The 20,004-nt window shown below is 44.4% G+C and overlaps 1 protein-coding gene across 2 annotated transcripts in view; it reads right to left on the bottom strand.

The window, feature by feature from the left end:
- Positions 1–15,882, bottom strand: part of LOC129818464 (regulator of G-protein signaling 3-like) — a 229,817-nt gene extending 213,935 nt beyond the window's left edge. The window contains exon 1 of one of the 2 annotated variants that reach the window (XM_055874372.1): positions 15,767–15,882. The gene's annotated coding sequence lies outside the window, so the exon portion shown is untranslated. Of the gene's footprint in view, positions 1–15,193; positions 15,403–15,766 lie in introns of those variants that run through there. The other variant, XM_055874371.1, reaches the window with a different exon arrangement.
- Positions 15,883–20,004: the final 4,122 nt, after the last annotated feature.

Below are 20,004 nucleotides of genomic sequence, written 5' to 3'. Positions count from 1 at the left end.
AAACTCCAAGTGGGCTGTCATGTGCCTTTTACTGAGGAGTGGATTCCATCTGGCCACTCTACCATAAAGGCCTGATTGGTGGAGCGCTGCAGAGATGGTTGTCCTTCTGGAAGTTTCTCCCATCTGCACAGCAGAACTGAGTGGTCAGAGTGACCAGTCAGTTCTGAGTGACCATTGGGTTCTAGGTCAACTCCCTGACCAAGGCCCTTCACCCCCGATTGCTCAGTTTGTACCGGCGGCCAGCTCTAGGAAGAGTCTTGGTGGTTCCAAACTTCTTCCATTTAAGAATGATGGAGGCGACTGTGTTCTTGAGGACATTCAATTCTGCAGAAATGTTTTGGTACCCTTCCCCAGATCTGTGCCTCGATAAAATCCTGTCTCGGAGGTCTACGGACAATTCCTGGGTTTTTGTTCTGACGTGCATTGTTAACTGTGGGACCTTATTTAGACAGGTGTGTGCCTTTCCAAATAATGTCCAATCAATTGAATTTACCACAGGTGGTCTCCAATAAAGTTGTAGAAACATCTCAAGGATGATCAATGGAAACAGGATGCACCTGAGCTCAAGTTCGAGTCTCCTACCAAAGGGTCTGAATACTTATATAAAGGTATTTCTGTTTTTTATTTTTAAGACATTTGTAAACAATTCCTTAAAATCGCTGCCAAAAATGATTCTAACATGTATTGACTCAGGGGTGTGAATACTTACATTACCAGTCAAAAGTTTGGACACTCCTACTCATTCAAGGGTTTTTCTTTATTTTTATTATTTTCTACGTAGTAGAATAATAGTGAAGACATCAAAACTATGAAATAACACATATGGAATCATGTAGTAACCAAAAAAGTGTTGAAAAGAATCCAAATATAGTATTTTAGATATGAGATTCTTTAAAGTAGCCACCCTTTGCCTTGATGACAGCTTTGCACACTCTTGGTATTCTCTCAACCAGCTTCACGAAGTGATCATCTGGAATGCATTTCAATTAATTAACAGGTGTGCCTTGTTAAAAGTTAATTTGTGACATTTCTATCCTTCTTAATGCGTTTGAGCCAATCAGTTGTGTTGTGACGCGATAGGGTGGTATACAGAAGATAACCCTATTTGGTAAAAGACCAAGTCCATTTTATGGCAGGAATAGCTCAAATAAGCAAAGAGAAACGACAGTCTATCATTACTTTATGACATGAAGATCAGTCAATCCGGAATTTTTCAAGCTCTTTTAAAGTTTTTTCAAGTGCAGTCTCAAAACCATCAAGAGCTAGGATGAAACGTGCTCTAATGAGAACCGCCACAGGAAAGGAAAACCCAGAGTTACCACTGCTGCAGAGAATAAGTTCATTAGAGTTACCACCCTCAAAAATTGCAGCCCAAATAAATGCTTCACAGAGTTAAAGTAAGAGACACATCTCAACATCAACTGTTCAGAGGAGACTGCGTGAATCAGGCCTTCGTGGTCAAATTTCTGCAAAGAAACCACTACTAAAGGACACCGATAAGAAGAAGAGACTTGCTTGGGCCAAGAAATACGAGCAAAGGACATTAGACCGGTGGAAATCTGTCCTTTGGTCTGATGAGTTCAAATTTGAGATTTTTGGTTCCAACTGCCGTGTCTTTGCGAGACGGCAGAGTAGGTGAATGGATGATCTCCGCATGTGTGGTTCCCACCGTGAAGCATGGAGGAGGAGGTGTGATGGTGTGGGGGGGCTTTGCTGGTGACACTGTCAGTGATTTATATATAATTCAAGGCACATGTAACCAGCATGGCTTCCACAGCATTCTGCAGCGATACACCATCCCATCTGGTTTTCAACAGGACAATGACCCAACAGACCTCCAGGCTGTGTAAGGTCTATTTGACCAAGAAGGAGAGTGATGAAGTGTTGCATCAGATGACCTGGCCTCCACAATCACCCGACTTCAACCCAATTGAGATGGTTTGGGATGAGATGGACCGCGGAGTGACGGAAAAGCAGACAACAAGTGCTCAGCATATGTGGAAACTCCTTCAAGACTGTTGGAAAGGTATTCCAGGTGAAGCTGGTTGAGAGAATTCCAAGAGTGTGCAAATCTGTCATCAAGGCAAAGGGTGGCTACTTTGAAGAATCTAAAATCTAAAATATATATGTATTGATTTGTTTAACACTTTTTTTGAATACTACATGATTCCATATGTTTTTTAACAGTTTTGATGTCTTCACTATTATTATACATTGTATAAAATAGTAAAAAATAAAGAAAAAAACAGTAGGTGTGTCCAAACTTTTGACTGGTACTGTATATAAATGAGATATTTCTATATTTCATTTTCAATCAATTAGAAAATAAATAAAAATATTCTTCAAAACGTGTTTTCACTTTGCCATTATGGATTACTGTGTGTAGATGGATATGATGGATATGTTTAATACATTTTAAATTCATGCTGTAACACAGCAAAATGTGGAATAAGTCAAGGGGTATGAATACTCTCTGGAGGCAATGTATTTGTCTAGGGTGGAGCTCTCCAATTCTCCCTAATGAGCCTAGTTTGTTCCAGGCTTAAAATTCAGTTTACAGAGATTAGCTAAGTGCTTTCTACTATACAAAAAACAATAATAATAATAATTAAGTCATAGCAGCATCAGTACAAACATCAGTACAGACCTGAGTTATATACACTCTCTCAAACACACACAGTCTTCCCACACAGCAGGGGAAAAGAAACAGCTCATTGGATCTTCTGATTGAACTCATTTGTCATAACACCTTAGAGAGGTGAGGACAGCAGCTCTATGTGAAACAGGGCGACATTATTGATGCTTGACATTTACTATAATTTCATATAAATATTTAATCTGCAGATTAAAAGGAATTTCAAGCCATCTGTGAAAGGGCAGCAACAAAAACAATCTAATAAAATACAGTAGAAAGGTCTCATGTGTTTCAGTAGGCATTGATGGAAACAAGCGTGAAATATCAAATTGAATATGATTGCCTCTGTTGTTGTTTTAGAGGAACTATATTTTTATCTGACATATACACATTAGAAAGTGTTGCCTGTGATTTATGATGGATTTCCTCAGGCAAAGTCGAGATTCATCTTTGTCATTCCTGTTGTGCTTACAATGTCGGCAGCAATGTCAAGCAAATGCTACGCCTCGCCTCTAAAACCAACTATAGGGAGGTGGGTTGTGTAGGTGTGTAAATGTTTCAGTACTTTGGGGGAGGAGAGAGTGCATGTGCATGCAGATGACACTTTCATGTGTGGACCATCTGACCCTAGTTGTAACAACGTTTGAGGGAAGTGCATTAGACATGGTTAAATGCATACACACGTACAGGTCACGTTGTGTCAGTTATAAATACTCTAGCTGTCCTGGAGGGTGAGTACCCACACGACAGACAGACAGACAGACAGACAGACAGACAGACAGACAGACAAACAGAAACACAAACAGACACACACACACAAAGAGAGAGACACAAACAGACACACACACGCACACACACATAGAGACACAAGCAGACACACAGACACAGAGAGAGACACAAACAGACACACACACACAGAGAGAGAGAGAGACATAAGCAGACACACACACAGAGAGAGAGAGAGACATAAGCAGACACACACACACACACACACACAGAAAGATACACAAGCAGACACACACACAGACACACAGAGAAAGACAGAGACACAAGTAGACATACACAGACACAAGCAGACACACACAGAGACACAAGCAGACACAGAGACACAAGCAGACAAACACACACACACACACACACAGAGACACACACACAAGCAGACACACACACACACACACACACACACACACAGACACAAGCAGACACACACACAAGCAGACATTTAGAAATCCTCTGATACACTGCCCTCTACATTTACATAATGTAATGTAAATCCATTATAAATTACACTCACACAAACCCTCCCACACACACTAACACATTTAAACAGATCTTCCACTACACAGACATACTCTACAGTCATGGACAAAAGTTTTGAGAATGACACAAATATTAATTTTCACAAAGTCTGCTGCCTCAGTTTGTATGATGGCAATTTGCATATACTCCAGAATGTTATGAAGAGTGATCGGATGAACTGCAATTAATTGCAAAGTCCCTCTTTGCCAAAAAAACATTTCCACTGCATTTCAGCCCTGCCACAAAAGGACCAGCTGACATCATGTCAGTGATTCTCTCGTTAACACAGGTGTGAGTGTTGATGAGGACAAGGCTGGAGATCACTCTGTCATGCTAATTGAGTTCAAATAACAGACTGGAAGCTTCAAAAGGAGTGTGCTTGGAATCATTGTTCTTCCTCTGTCAATCATGGTTAACTGCAAGGAAACACGTGCCGTATTGCTTTGCACATAAAGGGCTTCACATGCAAGGATATTGCTGCCAGTAAGATTGCACCTAAATCAACCATTTATTGGATCATCAAGAACTTCAAGGAGAGCGGTTCAATTGTTGTGAAAAAGGCTTCAGGGTGCCCAAGAAAGTCCAGCAAGCGCCAGGACCGTCTCCTAAAGTTGATTCAGCTGCGGGATCGGGGCACCACCAGTACAGAGCTTGCTCAGGAATGGCAGCAGGCAGGTGTGAGTGCATCTGCACGCACAGTGAGGCGAAGCTTTTTGGAGGATGGCCTGGCGTCAAGAAGGGCAGCAAAGAAGCCACTTCTCTCCAGGAAAAACATCAGGGACAGACTGATATTCTGCAAAAGGTACAGGGATTGGACTGCTGAGGACTGTGGTAAAGTCATTTTCTCTGATGAATCCCCTTTCCGATTGTTTGGGGCATCCAGAAAAAAAGCTTGTCTGGAGAAGTTAAGGTGAGCTCTACCATCAGTCCTGTGTCATGCCAACAGTAAAGCATCCTGAGACCATTCATGTGTGGGGTTGCTTCTCAGCCAAGGGAGTGGGCTCACTCACAATTTTGCCTAAGAACACAGCCATGAATAAAGAATGGTACCAACACATTCTCAACTTCAACTTCTCCCAACCATCCAGGAACAGTTTGGTGACGAACAATGCCTTTTCCAGCATGATGGAGCTCCTTGTCATAAGGCAAAAGTGATAACTAAGTGGCTCGGGGAACAAAACATCGATATTTTGGGTCCATAAACCAGGAAACTCCCCAGACCTTAATCCCATTGAGAACTTGTGGTCAATCCTCAAGAGGCAGGTGGACAAACAAAAACTCACAAATTCTGACAAACTCCAAGCATTGATTATGCAAGAATGGACTGCCATCAGTCAGGATGTGGCCCAGAAGTTAATTGACAGCATGCCAGGGCGTATTGCAGAAGTCTAGAAAAGAAGGGTCAACACTGCAAATATTGACTCTTTGCATCAACTTCATGTAATTGTCAATAAAAGCCTTTGACACTTATGAAATGCTTGTAATTATATTTCAGTATTCCATAGTAACATCTGACAAAAATATCTAATGACACTGAAGCAGCAAACATTGTGGAAATTAATATTTGTGTCATTCTCAAAACTTTTGGCCACGACTGTACTCCCACTCAGCCCAGTCCAAGCTCTTCTCTGTCCTGGCACCCCAATGGAGGAACCAGCTTCCCCCTGAGTCCCTGGCCTTTCTATTGCCTGTGATATGTGGTTGTCCCTCCTAGCTATCTTAAGAGGAATGCACTAACGTAAGTCGCTCTCGATAAGAGCGTCTGCAAAATGACTCAAATGTAAACGTACACCCAACACTCCAAAGCCATGAAGGGCAGTCCATTCTCCCTTATTCATCCAATACATAAGGTTATGTAAGAGCGTGGGATCTCATGTGATCTGCATTACCTATCCCTACTGTCTAACCCATTGTCTAACTATCTAACCCATTGTCTAACTGTCTAAACCATTGTCTAATTGTCTAACTGTCTTACCCATTGTCTAACCCATTGTCCAACTGTTTAACCCATTGTCTAACTGTCTAACCCATTGTCTAACTGTCTAACCCATTGTCTAACTGTCTAACCCATCGTCTAACCCGTTGTCTAAGTGTCTAACCCATTGTCTAACTGTCTAACCCATCGTCTAACCCATTGTCTAACCCATTGACAAACTGTCTAACCCATCGTCTAACCCATTGTCTAAGTGTCTAACCCATTGTCTAACTGTCTAACCCATTGTCTAAGTGTCTAACCCATTGTCTAACTGTCTAACCCATCGTCTAACCCGTTGTCTAATTGTCTAACTGTCAAACCATCTAACCCATTGTCTAACTGTCTAACCCATTGTTTAACCCATTGTCTAACTTTCTAACCCATCGTCTAACCCGTTGTCTAACTGTCTAACTTATCGTCTAACTGTCTAACCCATTGTCTAACTGTCCAATCCATCGTCTAACTGTCTAACCCATTGTCTAACTGTCTAACCCATTGTCTAACTGTCTAACCCATTGTCTAACTGTCTAACCCATTGTCTAACTGTCTAACCCATTGTCTAACTGTCTAACCCATTGTCTAACCCATTGTCTAACCCATTGTCTAACCCATTGTCTAACCCATTGTCTAACTGTCTAACCCATTGTCTAACTGTCTAACCCATTGTCTAACTGTCTAACCCATTGTCTAACCCATTGTCTAACCCATTGTCTAACCCATTATCTAACTGTCTAACCCATTGTTTAACCCATTGTCTAACGTTCTAACCCATCGTCTAACCCGGTGTCTAACTGTCTAACCCATTGTCTAACTGTCTAACCCAGTGTCTAACTGTCTAACCCATTGTCTAACTGTCTAACCCATTGTCTAACCCATTGTCTAACCCATTGTCTAACCCCTTGTCTAACTGTCTAACCCATTGTCTAACCCATTGTCTAACCCATTGTCTAACTGTCTAACCCATTGTCTAACCCATTGTCTAACTGTCTAACCCATTGTCTAACCCATTGTCTAACTGTCTAACCCATTGTCTAACTGTCTAACCCATTGTCTAACTGTCTAACCCATTGTCTAACCCATTGTCTAACCCATTGTCTAACCCATTGTCTAACCCATTGTCTAACTGTCTAACCCATTGTTTAACCCATTGTCTAACGTTCTAACCCATCGTCTAACCCGGTGTCTAACTGTCTAACCCATTGTCTAACTGTCTAACCCATTGTCTAACTGTCTAACCCATTGTCTAACTGTCTAACCCATTGTCTAACCCATTGTCTAACCCATTGCTTAACCCATTGTCTAACGTTCTAACCCATCGTCTAACCCGGTGTCTAACTGTCTAACCCATTGTCTAACTGTCTAACCCAGTGTCTAACTGTCTAACCCATTGTCTAACTGTCTAACCCATTGTCTAACCCATTGTCTAACCCATTGTCTAACCCCTTGTCTAACCCATTGTCTAACCCATTGTCTAACCCATTGTCTAACCCATTGTCTAACTGTCTAACCCATTGTCTAACTGTCTAACCCATTGTCTAACTGTCTAACCCATTGTCTAACCCATTGTCTAACTGTCTAACCCATTGTCTAACTGTCTAACCCATTGTCTAACTGTCTAACCCATTGTCTAACCCATTGTCTAACCCATTGTCTAACCCATTGTCTAACTGTCTAACCCATTGTTTAACCCATTGTCTAACGTTCTAACCCATCGTCTAACCCGGTGTCTAACTGTCTAACCCATTGTCTAACTGTCTAACCCATTGTCTAACTGTCTAACCCAGTGTCTAACTGTCTAACCCATTGTCTAACTGTCTAACCCATTGTCTAACCCATTGTCTAACCCATTGTCTAACCCATTGTCTAACTGTCTAACCCATTGTCTAACTGTCTAACCCAGTGTCTAACTGTCTAACCCATTGTCTAACTGTCTAACCCATTGTCTAACCCATTGTCTAACCCATTGTCTAACCCATTGTCTAACTGTCTAACCCATTGTCTAACCCATTGTCTAACCCATTGTCTAACTGTCTAACCCATTGTCTAACCCATTGTCTAACTTTCTAACCCATTGTCTAACCCATTGTCTAACTTTCTAACCCATCGTTTAACCCGTTGTCTAACTGTCTAACCCATTGTCTAACTGTCTAACCCATTGTCTAACTGTCTAACCCATTGCCCAACTGTCTAAGCATTTGTCTAACTATCTAACCCATTGTCTAACTGTCTAACCCATTGTCTAACCCATTGTCTAACCCATTGCTCAACTGTCTAACCCATTTTCTAACTGTCTAACCCACTTCTGCATTAGAATGACCAAAAGGCGGTGTGGTGGATCTCTCTCACTCCCCGAGAAGTGCTTAAATTAGCCTTTTAAATGCAAGGCCAGTATCCCAGTCAAATATGCTAACAGTCTGGCCCATGTGGATGTGCACTCCTTTCAGAAGGGAAGGGAAGAGCAGTGGTCTTGCGCGCCGCGCGTCACACTCAGAGCAGAGCATGCTAGGTTGAGAGGGAGACTGTGCAACACTGTGTCTGTAGTTCAATTAGAGAGAAGCAGAGACCCAATCTCAGTCCTTCTGATGCTATGAGCCTAATGTGGGACTCTAATAGCGAGGCTTGCAAGTATGACTCTACATGGTGTAGAAACCTTGCATCTGCAGTGTATTTGGTCTTAGATTTGCATCACAGTTTGAAACCTTTCTGTTACTCACATAGCTTTTGCTGCTCTCTGGTAGTCTAATTCTTCATTTGAATAATCCTATTAGTAGTATTTATTGCCAATAGACGCACACATAACAGCAGTGTCAGAGATCATGCTGGCTCTCTCAGATGACCCTGGCTCACCTCATTGTAAGCAAAACATTCACGTAGGCCATTTTAACGTGGGTGGCTGTCCCTTTACAAACCTGATGAGTGGCCTATCATTTAGTCATGAAATTCTAAATCACAGCTGAAATGTCTGAATCCTTTCCTCTGATGTCTGCCAGAGCTCTTCAGGGTGACTGACTGGGGACATTCATTGCGGTTAAGTTCAAAGCGCTGTGGGAGTGACAAACTGGGGTCAGAAACCATATTTTCCTTCCTCTCTTTCACTCCAACTTTATCACACACCTCTCCCTCTCACCTCCCACGCTCTATCTATGTACATTTCCCTCTCTCTCTGTGTTCACTAGTCTGACTTGGCATGGCAAAAGGTGTTTCATTTGTGTAACCTTATTTTAAGGCATGAGACCATCTAAATGAACATAACCATTATCTGAAATTGCAGCCATAAGTGACGCCAATCGTGCATCTCTCCCTCTCTCTCTCTCTGCTTTTATGTATTAACAGCAACGCATGATTAACATCAAGAGCCTCCATTCAGCTCTTTTGTCATCTCCCATATTCTCCCAGAAAATGGACTTTAAGTCTTCTGGTAACACACTTCAGTTCTCTTCCTTATGTAACAGATAGAACTGAGAGCCAGGCTTATGTCAATTGGATCCCAATTTCCATATTGCTTGTTGGGTGGGTATAGGCTCTTGTCTTTGTTGGTTCTGTTGCCTAGAAGGCACTGTGTGGCTAGAGCAAGTTAGTGGTTCTATTCTATTTTATTATATTCTGGTAGGCTAACAGCTGTGTTGTGTGAACAGTGCAGATTGGCAGATGCAACAGGGCAACAGGGCTTTTACCCAGCCTGCCCCTGGGGCTTTGCATTAAGATGGGTCGTGGACTGTTCGTGTTCTCTCTGCTTCCGAACGGCAAGCGGTACAGTCTGACACCAACAGGCTCCTGAACAGCTTCTATCCCCAGGCCATAAGACTGCTGAATAGATAACTAAATAGCTACACAGACTAGCTGAGTTGACAATTTTATACATGTGTTACACTGTCTCTATGCACATTCACAGGGACCTACACACACACGCCCCCTGATACTCTAACACACACAACCACAATTTGCTCACACACACGTAACACGCACATTTATACTAACACTACGCACCCACTAACATACAATCATCACATACGCTGCTGCTACTCTGTTTATCAAATATGCCTAGTAACCTTACCCCTATACATACAGTGCATTCAAAAAGTATTTAGACCCCTTGACTTTTTCAACATGTTGTTATGTTACAGCCTTATTCTAAAATTGATTACATCTTTTTTTCCCCTTATCAATCTACACACAATACCCCATAATGACACAGCAAAAACAGGTTTTTAGAAATGTTTGCAAATGTCAACAACAAAAAATATAATGAAATATCATATTTACATAAGTATTAAGACTCTTTACTCAGTACTTTGTTGAAGCACCTTTGGTAGCGATTACAGCCTTGATTCTTCTTGGGCATGACACAACAAGCTTGGCACACCTGTATTTGGGAAGATTCTCCCATTCTTCTCTGCAGATCCTCTCAAGCTCTGTCATGTTGGATGGAGAGCGTGGCTGCACAGCTATTTTCAGGTCTCTCCAGAGAGGTTCGATCGGATTGAAGTCCGAGCTCTGGCTGGGCCACTCAACGACATTCAGAGACTTGTCCCGAAGCCACTCCGGCGTTGTCTTGGCTGTGTGCTTAGGGTCGTTGTCCTGTTGGAAGGTGAACCTTCACCCCAGTCTGAGGTCTTGAGCACTCTGGATCAGGTTTCCATCAAGGATCTCTCTGTTCTTTGCTTCGTTCATCTTTCCCTCGATCCTGACTAGTCTCCCAGTCCCTGCTGCTAAAAAACATCCCCACAGCATGATGCTGCCACCACCATGCTTCACTGTAGGGATGGTGCCAGGTTTCCTCAAGACTTCACGCTTGGCATTCAGACCAAAGTGTTTAATCTTGGTTTCATCAGACCAGAGAAATTTCATTTTTGTTTTTCATGGTCTGAGAGTCCTTTAGATGCCTTTTGGCAAACTTCAAGCAGGCTGTCATGTGCCTTATACTGAGGAGTGGATTCCGTCTGGTCACTCTACCATAAAGGCCTGATTGGTGGAGTGCTGCAGAGATGGTTGTCCTTATAGAAGGTTTCCCCATCTCCACAGAGGAACTCTGGAGCTCTGTCAGAGTGACCATCAGGTTCTTGGTCACCTCCCTGACCAAGGCCCTTCTCCCCTGATTGCTCAGTTTGGGCTGGGTGGCCAGCTCTAGGGAGAGTCTTGGTGGTTCCAAACTCCTTCCATTTAAGAATGATGAAGGTTACTGTGTTCTTGAGGACCTTCAATGCTGCCGAAAGTTTTTGGTACCCTTCACCAGATCTGTGCCTCGACAAAATCCTGTCTCGGACTTGAAACTTGAAACTTGAAACTAGGCCAAATTGATCCGTCGGGGTTGCATGGCACACTGACCAACACTGCACCGCTGTACGGAGCACCACTGGGACCGGTGCGCTGTCAAACCAGATGTGCCCCACACATCTGCTCCACATCCTGCTTTAGCTAGCTATGTCCTTTAGCGTCACTGGGCAAATATACTGTAGCCTTCCTGGGTGTAATTGGACAACAAGGTCTGGACCATTCTGGTCAGTAATCGGAGTATCGCTGGTTCAAGCCCCACTCCTGCTCTTGTTCCTAGATCGCTTTGTTATCACTGGGATGCTGTCAGAGGATGGCATGAAGGTATGATTTTAAAAACCAAATGTATCGTATAAGCATTAGTTGTAACCTGTCATGTCAACCTGAATGTGTGATAAAAAGGCTTTCTATTAATTTCTTATACAACTAATGATGTGTAAGAGATTGCAAAGGAGATGGATGAAAGATAAGCGTTAATGAGTGAGAGATAAAGGGATTGAGAAAGAGAGAGAAAAAAGAACAGGACATGGATGAGAGTAGTACTGTGGGAGAGAAAAGTGGGTGAGATGAAGAAAGATAAGGAGAGGAAGGCTACAATAAACGTAGATGTAAATGAATAGGATTATCCCAGTCCCACTTCCATGTTTCTGGTTAAGACAAACAGAGTTCAGTTGCCCTGCATTCACCCAGATGCCAACAGCACAGGAGAGAATCAGCACTGATGTGGGATGCACACATGCTGGTGTGGGATGCACACCATTCATTGCTACCCATCCCGGATCCGGGAGCATCCTCATCAAAAAAGCTGACTAGCATAGCCTAGCCTAACGCGACAGGGATATCATATAATATCATTTTCATGAAATTACAAGTCCAATACAGCAAATGAAAGATAAACATCTTGTGAATCCAGCCATCATTTCCGATTTTTAAAATGTTTTACAGCGAAAACACAATATGTATTTCTATTAGCTAACCACAATAGCAAAAGACTCCACCAAAAGACTTCACCATTTTTTTACCGCATAGGTAGCTATCACAAAACCGACCAAATAGAGATATAATTAGTCACTAACCAAGAAACAACTTCATCAGATGACAGTCTTATAACATGTTATACAATAAATCTATGTTTTGTTCGAAAATGTGCATATTTGAGGTATAAATCATAGTTTTACATTGCAGCTACCATCAAAAATATCACCAAAGCAGCCAGCCAATAATTACAGAGAGCAACGTGAAATACCTAAATACTCATCATAAAACATTTATGAAAAATACATGGTGTACAGCAAATGAAAGATAAACATCTTGTGAATCCAGCCAATATTTCCGATTTTTTAAGTGTTTTACAGCGAAAACACAATATAGCATTATATTAGCTTACCACAATAGCCAAACACACAACCGCATTCATTCATCGCAAAGGTAGTGATCGCAAAAAAACAGCAAAAGATATAAAATTAATCACTAACCTTGACCAGCTTCATCAGATAACAGTCCTATAACATCAGGTTATACAATACACTTATGTTTTGTTCGAAAATGTGCATATTTTGAGCTGCAAACCGTGGTTATACATTGTGAATATGTAGCATCGATTCACCAGAATCTCCGGAGAAATTTTGGACAGTCACCTAATCTAATCAAAGAACTCATCATAAACTTGACTAAAAAATACATGTTGGACAGCAAATGAAAGATACACTAATTCTTAATGCAATCGCCGTGTTAGATTTTTAAAAATAACTTTACCATAACAAACAGCTTACGTTACAGCGAGACAGCGCCCGCAAAAAGGAAGGAAAATATGATTAAACATTTTCCACAGAAATACGAAATAACATCATAAATGGTTTTTACTTTTGCTGAGCTTCCATCAGAATCTTGTACAAGGAGTCCTTTGTCCAGAATAAATCGTTGTTTGGTTTTAGAATGTCCTCTTCTCCTGTCGAATTAGCAACCTTAGCTAGCCAAGTGGCGCGAAGATGTCCATCTTCACCTAACGCAGAGAACGGAAAACTCCAAAACTCCCGATAAACGTTGAATAATCTGATAAAACTATATTGAAAAAACCTACTTTACGATGATATTATCACATGTATCAAATAAAATCAAAGCCGGAGATATTAGCCGTCTATACCAAACATTTTTCAGAAGCCAATGCTGATGTCCTTCCCGCGCCTTGGTAGACAAAGGAAATAGTGGTCACGTCATTCCAAGAGCTCTTGTTCAACCTCAGATCAAGCTAGACACCCCATTCCACCTCCCACTGCCTGTTGACATCTAGTGGAAGGCGTATGAAGTGCATGTATATCCATAGATTTCAAGCAATTGAATAGGAAGGCCCTGGAACAGAGCCTCGATTTCAGATTTTTCACTTCCTGTCAGGAAGTTTGCTGCAAAATGAGTTCTGTTTTACTCAAAGATATATTTCAAACGGTTTTAGAGACTTGAGAGTGTTTTCTATCCAATAGTAATAATAATATGCATATTGTACGATCTAGAATAGAGTACGAGGCAGTTTAATTTGGGCACGATTTTTTACAAAGTGGAAATAGCGCCCCCATATTGACAAGAAGTTTTAATATTGCTAATTCACACACTCTATTCTTCAGGAGAGTAACATACTCTGATATTTTACCAAGTTTTACTGACTTACTTCAAGCATCTGAAATGCACTGAGTATTCTTAACATTAAGACACTTTTGCCCCCAGAACAGCCTCAATTCACCTGGGTATGGACTCTACAAGGTGTCGAAAGCGTTCTGCAGGGATGCTGGCCCATGTTGACTCCAATGCTTCCCTTTGGGTGGTTGATACACACGGGAAACTGTTGAGCATGAAAAACCCAACAGCGTTGCAGTTCTTGACACACTCAAACCGGTGTGCTTGGCACCTACTACCATACCTCGTTCAAAGGCACTTAAATGTTTTGTCTTGTCCATTCACCCTCTGAATGGCACACATACACGATCCCTTACTCAATTGTCTCAAGGCTTAAAAATCCTTCTTTAACCTGTCTCCTCCCATTCATCTACACTGATTGTGAAGTGGATTTAACATGTGACATCAATAAGGGATCATAGCTTTCACCTGGATTCACCTGGTCAGTCCATGTCATGGAAAGAGCAGGTGTTCCTAATGTTTTGTACACTCAGTGTATGCTGTATATTCATCTGATTAGATGGGAGTGAGTCAGACAACATAACAGGTTTAATCAATATGGAGGAAACATTCAGAGCCATACTGACAGAAATATTGATAGGAATTGAGGAGCATGTCTGTCTGGTCTGCATTTAATATCTTAACTTATGTTCAACCTTTGTTAAGATCGATTCAGATGTGAATAATAAAGAATAATAAACATATGGTTCTTTGTGTGAGTGTAGCTCCTACCGCCATGTCTCATCGTCTGACTATAGAAATGAGCTTTGTGGCCTATCCTTACTCTAACATTGTAGCTTTTAGATTCATTTCAGTCCATCAGCTTCAGACTGAAGGAATGTTTTCCCATCTCACCCCTAGGCATGGGTCTGAGCAGCCTCATGCCATTGTCAGAACACAAAGACTTTCTAACCAGCACTAAAAGTCTGAAGTGACAACTGCCCCAGTTCGTATCAGACAGCCATTATATACAGAATATAAACACACACATACACCCACACTCCATTCCTAAAATGAGTTGCAAATTGCATGAGACAATCTGAGCTTAGTCAAGCATGGCAAATGAGTGCGATTACTATTTCATTGGGTCAATCTCAATCTGAGAGGATGACATGCAAATGTTAATTACACAAGGCATACCATTACAATGTAATTAAATAATGCATCAAAGGTGTGTGTCACTCACTCACACACCAATAAAGAGAGACAGAAAAGAGAGGGAGAGAGAGAGACAACCGAAAGACAGAGAGGAGACAATGAACACTAAAACCCGCTATTTAAGCGCTTCTATCTTTCTACATCTCAAACAACAACACTAACACTAACAGCACAAAGGCAACACTCACCTATTCCAGGCTGCTCAGGGGGCAGGCACTCAAAAGCATAACTCGTCTATAGTCCACCAGCACCAAGGTGAAAGAGCATAGACGGGTGAGAGAGGAGGAACAGTCACTCTTCTCCACAGAAAACAAGAAAAGATGAAAGATGAAAGTAAACAGCAGCGTGTGTGAAGCTCTGCAGTTTCACTCCAGCACACAGTACAAACACAGAGCTGTTTGCAACCACTCAGAAGCCGAGTGCTTGTCCAGCCACCTCCTCCCTCCCTACCTCCCTCCACACTTCGCTCTCCCTCACTCCCTTAAACCTCTCACCCCACCTCCCAACCCAGAATGCTAAGGCCCCTTTAGATAGCCCCAGCTGCGAGCCCGGCACAGTCCGCACACACTCATATAACACACACACACAAACTCGACTCAGTGGAGGTCTGCCGGACAGATACAGATACACGATAGACATCTATGTGCACTCATCTGAGCTCACCTGAATATACCATTACATATTTAAACCCTCATACACTGCATACGGTACACATGTACTATAGCACACGCAGATGTAGAATGGCTAGATGGTCCACTGACCGGTGATGTGTTGTTGGGGATGGGAGGACACTCTCAGGTGCTTGGTCTTCCCCAGCTCCTCCCACAGTAGGTAATACCAGCCCCTGACCTCCTACAGCAGCCCACAGAACAACCACACTGTTAAGGAAGAGAGAGGAAGGGAAGAGAACAGGAATATTTGCATTTGAAACATTTGAATGCAAACACACACACACGCACACACACACACACACACTGTACAGTGCAGCAACTAGCCTAGGTCTTCCTCTATCCAGTGAGAGTGGAGAATGCAGAGTGTTCTCTGTACTGGTGTCTTCTCACTGTCCATTATTGAGGTGGTTCTAAGCTGCAATCTGAGCTCTTTCGTACTAAATAGATGTGATTCTGTGGACTGTAACAACAATCGCTGGGAAAAGCATCTTATCTGAGTGGACAGATTTATGCAGGCTGTGTGTGGGGCGAGGGAGAGAGACGATGGAGAGAGGGGGAGGGGAGACATGTACTGTAACCCCTGACTATTATGATGCCCATTAGACAAACAGAAACCAGAGGGAGGGGAAAGGGAAGAGAGAGAGGAGGGGGAGATAGAGAGAGAGAGAGCGATGGGACGAGGGAAGGGATGAGAGAGATAAGGGGGGATAGATGAAGAAGATTAAAGCCAATGAGTTGTGGAGGATGACAGTAGCAGGAGGGAGCTGAGAGATGAACTGGAGAACTCCCAGTGACTCAATGCTTAATCTCCTCATTAGCAAATTGAGCCAATTAAATATTATTTGGGCTAAATGCTAGAGAGGTAGAAACAATTTTTTTAGACCGAGTTTGAAGTAAATGCCAGGAAAAGGCTTACTTTGTATGGGAAATAGGCTAAATATGTGTGTGTGTGTGCGTGAGTGTGTGTGTGTGCATATGCTGTATATAATGTGTGTGTGTGTGTGTGTGTGTGTGTGTGTGTTGCGGCCATTGTTCTCACAGCTCACATTACAGGAATAGAAGAAATATGCAGGGACCGCAGAACAAAAAATTATGAATACCTAAATGTCAGAAGTGGTCTTTTTTTATATGGGTCTGAATCTTAAAATACATAGAATCCTTTCAGTTATCTGACGTACCTCATGAATAAAACACATTGCACTGACCATTGCATCAGAGGCCTAGGTGTGTTTGAGTGAGCATACGACTCGGTAAGTAGTGAAGTATAGTGGGAACCTGTCACGTTCCTGACCTATTTATGTTAGTTGTTATGTGTGTTAGTTGGTCAGGACGTGAGGTTGGGTGGGCATTCTATGTTTTCTGTTTCTGTGTTGGTTTTGGGTTACCTGGTATGGCTCTTAATTAGAGGCAGGTGTTTGGCGTTCCTCTAATTAAGAGTCATATTTAGGTAGGCGTTGTCACAGTGTTCGTTGTGGGTGATTGTCTCCTGTGTCTGTGTTATGTCTTACACCATACGGGATTGTTTCGGTTGTTCGTTTCGTTTCGATGTAGTATGTTTCCTGTCCGTAAGTGTTACGTGTTAGTTATGTAAGTTTATGTTCAGGTTTCGTATACGTCGTTTTCTTGTTTTGTATTTTTGAAAGAGTTTTGTTTTTTCGTGTTGCCATCAGCGTTATAAATAAAAAGATGGCTTATTTCCCTCAAGCTGCATTTTGGTCTGAAGATCCTTCTCTCCTCACCTCGTCCGAGGATGAGGAGAGCGCCAGCCGTTACAGAATCACCCACCACGCTAAGACCAAGCGGCAAGGGAAAACTAAACGGAGTAAGGGACAGGAGAGAAAGGAGCAATGGACATGGGATGATGTATTGGACGGAAAGGGTTGCTACACTTGGGAGGAGATCCTGGCTGGTAGGGATCGCCTCCCATGGGAACAGGTGGAGGCACTGAGGAGAGCAGAGGCTACCGGGGAGAGGAACCGGAGCTATGAGGGAACGCGTCTGGCACGGAAGCCAAAAAAGCCCGTAAGTAATTCCCAAAAATTTCTTGGGGGGGGGCTAGGAGGTAGTGGGCCAAGGGCAGGTAGGAGACCTGCGCCCACTTCCCAGGCTTACCGTGGAGAGCGGGAGTACGGGCAGGCGCCGTGTTACGCAGTAGAGCGCACGGTGTCTCCTGTACGAGTGCATAGCCTGGCTCAATACCCAATCTAGCCCTACCAGTGCGGGGAGGTGGAATAACCCGCACTGGTAGGGCTAGATTGGGTATTGAGCCAGGTGTCATGAGGCCGGCTCAACGCGTCTGGTCTCCAGTGCGTCTCCTCGGGCCGGCATACATGGCACCTGCCTTACGCATGGTTTCCCCGGTTCGCCTACATAGGCCGGTGCGGGTTATTCCACCTCCCCGCACTGGTCGGGCAACCGGGAGCATTCAACCAGGTAAGGTTGGGCGGGTTCAATGCTCAAGAGTGCCAGTACGCCTCCACGGTCCGGTATTTCCGGCGCCACCTCCCCGCCCCAGCCTAGTACCTACAGTGTCTACACTACGCACTAGGCTACCAGTGCGTATCCTGAGCCCTGTTCCTCCTCCACGCACTCTCCCTGTAGTGCGTGTATCTAGCCCGGTGCCTCCAGTTCCGTCCCCACGCACTAAGCTACCAGTGCGTCTCCAGAGCCCTGTACAAACTGTATCTTCTCCCCCTACTAATCCTGATGTGCTTGTCCTCAGCCCGGCGTCACCAGTGCCGGTACCACGCATCAGTTATAGAGTGGGCTTTGAGAATACAGTGTGCCCTGTCCCTGCTCCCCGCACTAGTAGGAAGGTGCTTATCCTTAGCCCGGTGCCTCCAGTTCCGGCACCACGCACCAGGTTTACAGTGCACCGTATCCGGCCAGAGCCATCCGTCTCCCCAGCGCCATCTGAGCCATCCGTCTCCCCAGCGCCATCTGAGCCATCCGTCTCCCCAGCGCCATCTGAGCCATCCGTCTCCCCAGCGCCATCTGAGCCATCCGTCTCCCCAGCGCCGTCTGAGCCATCCGTCTGCCAGGAGCCTGCAAAGCCGCCCGTCTGCCATGAGCCTGCAAAGCCGCCCGTCTGCCATGAGCCTACAGAGCCGTCAGCCAGACAGGAGCCGCTAGAGCCGTCAGCCAGACAGGAGCCGCTAGAGCCGTCAGCCAGACAGGATCTGCCAGAGCCGCCAACCAGACAGGATCTGCCAGAGCCGCCAACCAGACAGGATCTGCCAGAGCCGCCAACCAGACAGGATCTGCCAGAGCCGCCAACCAGACAGGATCTGCCAGAGCCGCCAACCAGACAGGATCTGCCAGAGCCGCCAGCGAGCCATGAGCAGCCAGAGCCGTCAGAGAGCCATGAGCAGCCAGAGCCGTCAGAGAGCCATGAGCAGCCAGAGCCGTCAGAGAGCCATGAGCAGCCAGAGCCGTCAGAGCGCCATGAGCAGCCAGAGCCGTCAGAGCGCCATGAGCAGCCAGAGCCGTCAGAGCGCCATGAGCAGCCAGAGCCGTCAGAGCGCTATGAGCGTCGAGAGCCGTCAGAGCGCTATGAGCGTCGAGAGCCGTCAGCCTGCCATGAGCGTCGAGAGCCGTCAGCCTGCCATGAGCGTCGAGAGCCGTCAGCCTGCCATGAGCGTCGAGAGCCGTCAGCCTGCCATGAGCGTCGAGAGCCGTCAGCCTGCCATGAGCGTCGAGAGCCGTCAGCCTGCCATGAGCGTCGAGAGCCGTCAGCCTGCCATGAGCGTCGAGAGCCGTCAGCCAGCCATGAGCGTCGAGATTCGTCAGTCAGCCATGAGCTGCCCTTCAGCCTGAAAAGGCTAGATACCCAGAACTGCCCATCAGTCCAGAGCTGTCTCTCTGTCCGGAGCTGCCTTTCAGTCCGGAGTTGCCCCTCTATCCTGATCTCCCTCTCTATCTTAATCTACCTCTATATTCTTATCTATCCCTCTGTCTTGATTTATCTCTCTGTCCCGGTGTTGTCCTTATTAGGTATGTTATTAAGAGGATTTTGTGGGGGAAAAAAGAGGGTGGACATTCTTGGAGGGAGGAAGCTAGGATGGATTATGGTGGGGTGGGAACCGCGCCCGGAGCCTGAGCCACCACCGTGGTTAGATGCCCACCCAGACCCTCCCCTAGACTTTGTGCTGGTGCGTCCGGAGTTCGCACCTTGTGGGGGGGGTAATGTCACGTTCCTGACCTATTTATGTTAGTTGTTATGTGTGTTAGTTGGTCAGGACGTGAGGTTGGGTGGGCATTCTATGTTTTCTGTTTCTGTGTTGGTTTTGGGTTACCTGGTATGGCTCTTAATTAGAGGCAGGTGTTTG

The sequence above is a fragment of the Salvelinus fontinalis genome, chromosome 21, assembly GCF_029448725.1.
Source record: "Salvelinus fontinalis isolate EN_2023a chromosome 21, ASM2944872v1, whole genome shotgun sequence".
Taxonomy (NCBI): Eukaryota; Metazoa; Chordata; class Actinopteri; order Salmoniformes; family Salmonidae; genus Salvelinus; species Salvelinus fontinalis.
This window is presented reverse-complemented; position numbering and strand designations above follow the sequence as displayed.